Source organism: Scylla paramamosain, chromosome 14 (assembly GCF_035594125.1).
Source record: "Scylla paramamosain isolate STU-SP2022 chromosome 14, ASM3559412v1, whole genome shotgun sequence".
NCBI lineage: Eukaryota > Metazoa > Arthropoda > Malacostraca > Decapoda > Portunidae > Scylla > Scylla paramamosain.
This window is the reverse complement of record NC_087164.1, coordinates 14,326,837-14,337,423: the sequence shown is the minus strand read 5'-3', so window position 1 is coordinate 14,337,423 and position 10,587 is coordinate 14,326,837. Positions and strand designations below refer to the sequence as shown.

The 10,587-nt window shown below is 42.3% G+C and overlaps 1 long non-coding RNA gene across 1 annotated transcript; it reads right to left on the bottom strand.

The window, feature by feature from the left end:
- Nucleotides 1-1,502: 1,502 nt before the first annotated feature.
- Nucleotides 1,503-10,368, bottom strand: LOC135106693 (uncharacterized). Its single transcript, XR_010271411.1, has 3 exons — nt 10,233-10,368; nt 7,563-7,809; nt 1,503-1,630 (listed from the first exon to the last, which is right to left on the bottom strand). It is a non-coding gene; the product is annotated as an uncharacterized LOC135106693 (long non-coding RNA).
- Between the last annotated feature and the right edge of the window lie 219 nt (nt 10,369-10,587).

The following is a 10,587-nucleotide window of genomic DNA, read 5'->3' as shown; positions in this document are numbered from 1 at the left end:
AGGCAAAGATGCTAAGTTACACATATCAGCTGATTTTAGATTTCCATGCTGCGATAAGTGAGTGTTGAATAAAAGTTTCGTGTCAAATACATAAAATAACTACCGAAAAAGAAAACAGGGTTTACGTATGAAGACTAAAATATAAAGCAAAGACGCTACGCTACGCAGATCAGCTCGTTCCGGATCTCCTAGCGAGGCAAGTACAAATGCTCCCTCTTGATAGTCTACCATGTGGTGCTGGCAGGCAGAGGTGCGAGGGAATACAGTTAGCAAGTTCCCGTGAATGTCTGTACGTGCTGCACCTTGCTGAGCGCCTCGGCATGATCTCCCTGCACACGAGACAAGATGGCCAACATTGTTCTCGCATATCGTCTGCTGTCCTAAGGTCAGTCGGTCGGTCACTCGGTCAGTCAGTCTCTCTCTTTTTAGAAATAACAAAAAGATAGAAAGAAAACATACTACTAAATCCCAGAATGCAACACGACCGGCAGCAAAACCGTGTAAGCCGTTCGAAAAGTCTGTACGTTATTTATCACCGCCACTATTTGCAGAACATGGAACCACCACCACCAGCAACAGCAACCTGACAGCCACCACCACCACAACCTTTGCTACTTAGCTTTGTTCGCACGAATTTTTGCTCCAAGATTCCCGTCGGATTTCAACACTGGTTATTTTTTTCCCGCTCTCCGTCGACCACCACAGCGGAGGAGGAGGAGGAGGAGGAGGAGTAGCGGCGTTCGAGCTGGCCGAGTCAAGACAGTGGCAAGACGCATAATGCCGACCTCCGATGAATAAAACATGGAACTCTATAAGAATCGCCGCTTCCGCCGGGCCACCGGGACGACGACGACGACGAAAAAAAAAAAAAAACACATCTTGAAAAATGTTCGCACGTCACGCCGCTGATATGAAAAGCAAACAAAAGGAAGTGCACTACTGGAATAAAGACTTGTGTAGTGAAGACAAGGATAAGGATGAGGAGGATAAGGATGAAGAGGAAGGATGAAGGAAGAGGATGAGGATAAAGATGAGGAGGAGAACTGTTGATAGGGGCAAGATGAACGTGAAAAGAAGTAGTATGAGGATAAGAAGGATGAAAATGAGAGCACTACGATAAAAAGGAATGAAGATGAAAAAAAAATAAATAAATAAAACGATGAAGACGAAGAAGTGGAAGTAGTCTAATAATAAAGAGGAGGAGGAGGAGGAGGAGAAAAAATAAAGAAATAGAAGGAAGAGGAGACGGAGACAAAAAAAAAAAAAGACGCAAAAGAGCACGACGAAGAAAGAGGAGAGGCAAGACAAAAAAAAAAAAAAAAAGAGAAAAGAAAATGAAGCAAAAGTACCAGAAGAAAGAACAAGACGTGGAACTCGCAGAAGAGAAAGAAGGAGAGAGGAAGAAAGAGAGAATGAGGGAGAGAAAGAGAGAAAACCCACCATTGCATCATGAAGCCAGATGAGTCCCAATGTGAGGTAATAGTAATGAGACGCAGCTGAGCTTGGCGTGTGACATGTAATATTGGCAGTACAAGTGAAGGTAATACTGCGCTGCATCACTTCATAATCATTGTCATCCTGCACTGTTCAGTTTTGTTCCTCCATTCTGAGCAAGAGCGGGTAAAACATCCTGGAAAAATGTACAGACTAATTAATCCCGTACTTTAAATATCACTAGACACTATGTACGTGAAATTACAGTGGGATTACTTAATTTATTTCCGGGAATGTACATACTGTAGCTAGATATTTATTTATCTTGAAAAATAATCCTCTTCATTAAGTAAATGTAATGTATACAGTTATTTTTATTTATTTATTTTTGATGCCAATCGGATCAGCAATAATTCGTAAAATATCGTGATGCTTGTTGCAGTAATTGTGTTAACAGCTTAATGAGACTTGTACTGCATGAAAACAAGTGAAGTCTTTATCACTCGTTTGTTTATCCTTGTTGTGATTGCTAATGGGGTCCCTTCTGTTTCAGCCAGGATTTTAGAATTTCCTCGTTACTGATATTTTTATTGATGAAGGCGTGCTTAAAAAGTGTATTTTTGGCTATATGTTTCTTGATTAACAATGAATCTTTATGTTTTAGCTGAGATTTTAAAGTTTTATAGTTCTATTCTAAATTTTATGTAAGTGCTCATACTTTTGACAGTACGCTCCCATAATTTGTCATGGCAGTAAAAAAAAAAAATAAATAAAAAAATAAAAAGATACGACGTATCTTCTATGAAAACTGATCAAAACTAGACCGAAACCTACCAATAAAAACGTCAGGCTCTAAGAAACGCCATCATCTAGTCAGCACAAAGACGATGTATATTTTTTCTGGGTAACCTTTTTCATTCAGTGTTCGTCACATTCACCTCAGAGTTAGGAGAAGAACGTCACCTTATTACCGATACATCTCAGGCCCGCGAGGAGTGAGGGCCGTTACTCTGCGGGTGATATTGGGCAGTATATTTCAGCTTCTTTCGTTCAGATGAGGCACCTCGATGGTATAGCACCGCTTGAATGCTTGCGCAGGGCTCTCTCTCTCTCTCTCTCTCTCTCTCTCTCTCTCTCTCTCTCTCTCTCTCTCTCTCTCTCTCTCTCTCTCTCTCTCATTCACTGACATGAGCACACACACACACACACACACACATACACACAGAGAGAGAGAGAGAGAGAGAGAGAGAGAGAGAGAGAGAGAGAGAGAGGGTGGGGGAGAGAGAGAGAGTCTAGTATGCCTGTAAACGTGTGTGCGAGCGTGGGAGTGCGTGCGTGAGTGCGTGCGTGGCCATTTATCCCTGGAAACTTTAGGTTAACAAGACCCTTGCAGCGAGGTCGTTATCTTCGCGTTAATCATGAGGAGTGTGTAAAAAATGGTGATCACTGGGGAAAAAATAATTACAAACCTAACCCTTCACCCTATAACGAGGCGCTGCTGGCGGTGCACCTGCGCTGGGAGGCGATGGACGTGGTGATGATGACGGTGGCGACGGTGATGATTAGTAAGGAAAGGCGGGTAATGGGATGGAGATGGGGTGATGGTGAATGATGAAGAGGGAGAGATGATGGGGAAGGTTATTGGAGTGAGAGGTTATATGGAATGAAATGGAGTGGTGTTGATATTCTGTGAGTATTGTAAGGTGACGTGATGGGCTGGAGTGGTGTGGTTAGCTGGGTGGGGAGAAGCCTTCTACTGTGCTGCCTTATCCTTGTAACATATATATTTTGTTTGAATTTAGAGCACTGTTTGTTGGGGAGAAGCCTTCTACTGTAACATTTGCAGTACGTTTTTGAGGTGACGTGATGGCTGGAATGGTGTGTAGGTGGGGAGGAGCCTTCCACTGTGCTGTCTTATCCTTGAGACACCTCCACCTGTGCAAACATTTCGAGAACTGTTTGTTGGGGAGGAATCTTCTTCTATGCCCTCCTAACCTTGAAACATTGCCTTTGCAAATATTTAGAGCACTGCAAGAAATTATTCACAGACACACTGAAGAAGAGAGAATACGAGATTAATTCCGTCCTTTCCAGGTTACAATACTATTTAAGAGACTAATAAATGATTTATCACTGCAAGGGTTAAAGATAAAAGCAAACTTGAAACGAAAGCTAGAGATGAAAGAGCAACAAACATATTAACAGAGCATAATATTCGTAGAACAAACCAAACAGCCTACAAAAGAACTAAAAGATCTGCTGCTGTTTGTACTCCCCCTTATAATCTTTGTACTGTGGTAAACGTTGAGCGGCCGCGTGGAGAGGGTGCTGTGGTAAGAATAAGGATGTGTGTGTAGAGTTTAAGTGTAAATGTATTTGCGAATATATGCAAACCTGGTTGGAGATGAGTTAGGGAACGAGGGGAAGTGGAAAGAGGAAACAGGAAACAGAATATCACCGGGAAAGGAAATGACAAGTTGCGCTTAACATAAAAATAACCGGAAAAAAGGAAGGGAGAGAAAGAGAAAAAGACACAAAAAAAGAAAACAATAATAAAAGAGAGACAGAGCAAGGAAGTTACGCGGTGGTAAAACATTATGATGAGGGGAACACATGGACCCAAGAAGAAAGAATGAACACCTGGCAAAGAAGGGGAAGGAAGAAATCAGAAGAAAGAGAGAGAGAGAGAGAGAGAGAGAGAGAGAGAGAGAGAGAGAGAGAGAGAGAGAGAGAGAGAGAGAGAGAGAGAGAGAGAGAGAGAGAGAGGAATAAAAAAACACTGAAGGAAGTTTCGTCAGAACGGGAGCAAAAGGAAGGACAAATAAGGCAACAGACGAAGAAGAGGAAAATAGGAGGAGTATGAGGTGCAAGGAGGCGGAGTATTAGATTTATTAAGCAGCTGCGGGGGTTAGTAAGGCTTGCAGGTGGTGAGGGATGCGCTGCCGACCAGATGGTGGGGCGTTTATTGGTGGCGATGTAGCAGTGGTAGTGAAGCATAGGTTAATTTGATGTGTTGGGGGGGCCGTCCACCTCGCACCGGGTACACCATAATGACACCTGAGATCCCTAGCTTGGAAATTAACTGTGCGTTGACTGGGTGGTAGTGTCTTGATTGACTCTCCCTCCCTCCCTCCCTCCCTCCCTCCCTCTCTCTCTCTCTCTCTCTCTCTCTCTCTCTCTCTCGCTCGCTCACTCTCAAAATGCTCCCAATGAGGTTAAATTACGGTACAGCGAGTGAAGGCAGAAGGAGAGAGGTGCCTGGGACGACGAAAATGCAAGTAATAAACTGCAGGCAAGTTGAGAACGGCTGACGCTGATCTCCCATCCTTTTTTCTCCCTCTCTCTCTTTTCCTCGGTACTGAAGTAAAATCGAATGAAAGACTGCGCCGGTGTAACGGGCAAATAAATAAAAGAACAGTTTCCCACCTTCCGTGCAATCGACACTTTGCTCTCGTGTACTGGTCTATTGAATTATCCATCTGTTGATTGATTTATATATTCCCGTTGAAACTGATTAAATTAGGGTATTAAAAAAAAGAGGGACTAGACACTGCATTTAAGCGACGCGGCAGGAGAAATACAACACCAGCACGGAGGTGAAGAATAGATGGCAGGAGGAGGACGCGTATAAATGAAACCATCCCCCTTCTGAAATCCCAATCAATCTCAAATTTTTAAAGCGTTAGAAGACGGCACGAGAAGACAGGAGGAGGAAGAGGAAGAGGAAGAGGAAGAGGAGGAGGAGGAGGAGGAGGAGGAGGAGGAGGAGGAGGAGGAGGAGCATCAGAAGGGAGTTTAACAAAGGAAGTAAGGGGAAAGTAAATACTAATTCGTTCCCTTTCAGTCACCATCACCATAAAGAAGAGGAGGTTGATGAAGGGGACAGGCGGGCGGCGGCGTCCAGGGAGGGGGGCGAGGCACCAGCGCCACGCCACACGAGTAGAGAAGAAAATGTAGAGACTTCCTTCTCCTCCCAATGCGCTTCCTGGTGGCCACTGAGGAGCGTTAGAAGGTTGTTCTTTTGTGTTGTTCCCAGAAGGCAGGCAGACTGATGGATGGATAGATAGATGAATAAAGAGAGAGAGAGAGAGAGAGAGAGAGAGAGAGAGAGAGAGAGAGAGAGAGAGAGAGAGAGAGAGAGAGAGAGAGAGACTCATAAAGATTTATTATTCAAAACATACCGTCTTTCAGGGTATGAGGACTGATGCGCACGCGCAGACAGACAGACAAACACACACACACACACACACACACAAGCAAAAAAAAAGGTAAATGAACAAAAATAAACAAGATATGCCGCTTTTGCTCGTCTCCTGCTTACAAAATGCAACAACAAAAAAAAAAAAAAATTCTGACCTTGTATTCTTAGGCCTTAGCATCCTTATAAATCCTTCACGGCCGGCAGACGGGGGCACACATACATGTGTGTGTGTGTGTGTGTGTGTGTGTGTGTGTGTGTGTGTTTATATAGTTACAGTTACACATACACACACATATATCATATATAATAGCCTTTGCCTGCGGGAGGGCGGGGATGAGCGGCCCGGCGCAGTCCCGGGACCTGCAGTGCAGCTTTAAGAGGCAGCTCTCGGTGTGAGCAGCGGCGGCGAAGGCGGAGGCCGCTGGTGAGCAGACGGACGGTAATTACCTTGGTGTGTCGGGGGCAGGTGAGTCTAACGGAGGTGCGCGGAAGTGGAATGGTTTGTTTTAAAGAACGACGTTGCCAATGGGTTTAGATAAGTGGACGGCAGGAAGGAGATAAGTGACTGCCTGCACACGACGGACTTTCATTATTTCCTCCCTCGTTCATAGACACAGCTTTTCTTCCTTCCTTCGTCTTCAATTATACGACTTCAGCTCCTCCTTCCCTCCCTTCCTCCCTCCCTTCATTTCTTTCTTTCTGTCCAACATTTCATTTCTCTTTCCGTTTTCTATTTACGTCGCCTGGCTGCTCATAGCCTGCAGCAACACTTTTCTTCTTCCTAAATACGTACGCTGTTGTGTTTTATCTTGCACTCTCCACTTTGCAAAACGCAGAAGAAAACATTTGATGGGGGCTAAAGTCGACACAATTTCGCAGTTGATTATCAGTACAATAATTAGTATCTTACAACTAATCACATTGGGCGTGTCGTGTTTCCATTAAAGTTTGAGACAAAAATCGTAAACTTCAGATGCCTAGGAGCCAGAGAGAGAGAGAGAGAGAGAGAGAGAGAGAGAGAGAGAGAGAGAGAGAGAGAGAGAGAGAGAATGACACACAAGTGCAATGCCTCGGGTCTTGAAACATTGACACATTTATCTGGGCGAGTCAGCTTTGGTGGGGGGTGGGGGACCGAAAGGAGGTCGAACCAGCGACACGGCACTCAGCTTACATGACATGACACCTTACTAACTGAACCATAATGACCATCGTAGTCCCAGAAATGTTTAATTGTCCTTGGCTGCCTTGTCACTACACATATGTTACCTCATTTCAAATAGATTTGTGTAAGTGCTCCAATTCGAGACTCCACACAAGAATATATAGATAAGTCTCTCTTTGCATATCAGGTGAATTTTGCATTCCAGTAATGCGTGAAGAGAAATCTTATACTTTTACTAGCTGCTTGTTACAAATTTTGATTTCATTCGGCGTAGAAAGATAAGAAATACATGTTAAATAATCATGTGCTAAAGAATAGCTTCATGGAAAGTTCACATAAATAAACAAGACTAACATACTGCACAAAAAAAAAAAAAAATGTATATACAGAAAGTTAGAAAACCAAAATAAGCTGATACCGTTTCTAAGCATTACTACTGAATACTGAACTCACAGAACACCCAGCCTTTATTTATATCACAGCCATCAGGAGCACTTCCTTGCACCTATATACTCCACCACAGCAGGAGGAGGAGGAGGAGGAGGAGGAGGAGGAGGAGGAAAGGGAGAAGCAGGAGGGCCAGGAGGAAGAAGAGGAGGAGAATATGTACGTGAAGGCTTCCAAGTTAACACAGATCGAGTCAGTGGATATTGCATTCAGTGTTCGTCAGGAGCCTAAGGGGAGCTCCAGTACAGCCGGCGGATAGAGAAGAGAGTCTTCTCCAGCATTCCGATTGCTCTGCTCAAGCCGCTGAGAGTCACTTACCTTTCTCCCAGACAGTGAGGGCTGATGATCATGTTGGCAGTGACGGCGGTGGTGGCGGTAGTGGTTGTTGGCATTGTGGGGCTGAGACGGCGTAATGGTGGCGGTATTTGGCGTCATGTGAACGGCACGAGAAGGCTCCAGGCTCCGGGTTCTTCATCGCGTATTGTGCTTCCAGGAGTGGTGCAGGGCTTTGCTTACGGGAGTCATGCACTATTTGGGTCTCAATGCAGCGTCTATGTACGAATGTCTGGTGGGGAAGTGTGGGCTGTGAATTAATGATCTTTTTTCGCTGTCTGTATACTTTCATTTGTCTTATTCTATGAGTAGTCTACTAAATTTATTCTTTTATTTTCACATCAACATTAAAAGAAATGAATAAATACTTAAGGAAGCTAGATAAATCCAAATAAAGCTAACTGCATTTATGTGATTTCTATTATTAGCATCACTGGCAGTTGTTATTTGCACAATTCAATACAAGAAGACACAGAAATCTCTTCCACGATTGCTGAGAAATGGCAGAGAAGCAAAACCACAAAATGTAATCAGAGGTTGGCGAATGTACCACGTCAGTATCAGATTGTTGTGTTTGCAACTTTACACGCTCGCTTCAATTCTATTTATCTAAGCATTGGCCACAGCTGCGTTGGTAGTGGGTATTTTAATTTCTCTATTCTCTCTTTCTTCGCGTTTTTCCGTTTCTCTTATTCATCCGTCTTCTTTTCTTGTTTTTTCTTTTTCTGTCTTCTTTAGCGTCGTAATGCTACCACAAAATAAAAGATGTATTTGTATTGGCAATTTATCAAATATACTGTAGCAGTTTGTAAAAAAAAAAGTTGCTCCGTTCCTTGAATAATACAAAAGACAGCAGTATTTTCGCAGCAGATGAGATAATGAATTTCTAGGTCTCACCGACGGGAACAGAACACACAAATTAAAGTTACCGTAATGGATTCCCTGAATAAAATGCAACGCAATTATCGCTGGATAATATATTTTTTTTACAAGACCATGCTGATCAAGCGGTGTATCATTCTCGCTAACGTTCGCTAAAGCTTAAAGAAGAGCAACAACAACGCCAACAACAATAACAACATCAATATTAACACCAACAATCCTTCTCCTCCTCCTCCTCTTATTGGAACTACTAAAACAACAAAACTCTTAATGAATTAGATATCATGAAAACAAAAAGCACTACTAAAGATGCAAATGTAGCAAGTAAGCGCACGAAGACTGCCTACAAAGTAACAAAGGCCAACAAGGAACAGAGAATGCCGAGAGAGAAAGTGCTTCAGAAGTTAGAGAATATCGTGCGGGAATACGATCCTTCATTGAAAAAAAAAAAAAAAAAGGTCCCGCGTGATGACAAAGGGGACAACGAGGCAATTATTCATTAACCTGACAACAGTAATTAATAATGAAAAGAGGGAGGAGGTATACTGACACACACACACTCACACACACACACACACACACACACACACACACACACACACAAAGAAAAAAAGTAAAAGGCTTGTATATATTTTTCATTTCCGAACCTTAAAAAAAAGTGATTTTCGTTTTTTTTTTGTTTTAATAATTGAGACCTGTGCCTTACTTGCTGTACTTATTGTATTTATTGTACGTATATAGAATATTCTTTTGAATGCATATGGATGATGCGTAGATCAATTTCACTTAGAGTAAAATTCAGAAAATAAAAACCAGACTATTGGTTGGTATAAACTTCTGGAACAATACTTTTCTTCCACTTTTCATATTTTAAAATTCTCCAATTTTCAAAGTATTTTTTTAATAGCAATTTCTTTTATATTCTTAGACGGTTTCTTCTCTCATCACGATCATATTCAAAGACCATAAATATGAAAAATTAGCTTCCCAAGTATCTCTCCCTTATTGATAATGCAGAATCCCTAATAACTATTGCTGGAATCACACACACACACACACAAAAAAAAAGTTTAGAAACCCCAATAACTTCCATTATACCTTGTTAAACTTGAGATAAAACCATGGGTGTTTTGAAATGCGGTCCCTCATCTTAGGAAGGGAAAAAACGATGTGAAAATAATTATGATGAGAAATACACTGGCGTGAATCAATAACCTTGCTAAGAATACGAGGACAGAAGATCTTGTAGACGAAAGAGGACAAGCGTCTTACATTACATTGACGACGACGAGAGAGAGAGAGAGAGAGAGAGAGAGAGAGAGAGAGAGAGAGAGAGAGAGAGAGAGAGAGAGAGAGAGAGAGAGAGAGAGATTTTGTATAAGTAACAAAGACGTAAATAATGCACATCTACACACCCGTGACATCTGGAGATAAAAATGTCAAAATAATGAATGCTGCTGATAAATAAATCATACGGTACACGAAAGGTCACAAGTAAAAATAAATAAATAATTAGATAAATAATAAATAGATAAATGTGACGCAGCATAACATCACTCAAGATAAAACGAGACACTGAACATCAAGGACATTAAGGGCATTTTCGAGTTAAATAATCACTGACTGAATATCAGAATTAGTAATACTGTATATGAGGGAACTGACGTGTAATTGGGGAATTATACAAAAAAAAAAAAAGGATAAGACTAAGACCGACTACAAACCCTTGGCTAAAGATTCCTCTTCTTACAGACCGACTGACCGTAGACTAACCTCTGTAGAGTGTAGTAACTGGAGCCAGGGCGGAGTAAAAGGCCAGGCAGCAACTACGGCGGGTTGTATTTAGTAGTGTTGTAACCGGCTTCAAGGGTGGAACTCGACTGCCTAACCCAGTGCTTAAGGAAGTCACACACATCGACTAGTACGAACCTATGAAACTATGACCAAAACAGTGCGAAGCATGAATGAAACAGTAAACCAAAGCAATTACAATATCGAGGAATCAGCTTAATTCATACAGCAGGAATCATTGCTACGTAAGAGTGACATTACTTGACCAATCAGAGGAGAATAAGACTGCACGTGGGGATGAAGGTGACTGACATCAAAGGGAGGAGTGAGGAAGGAA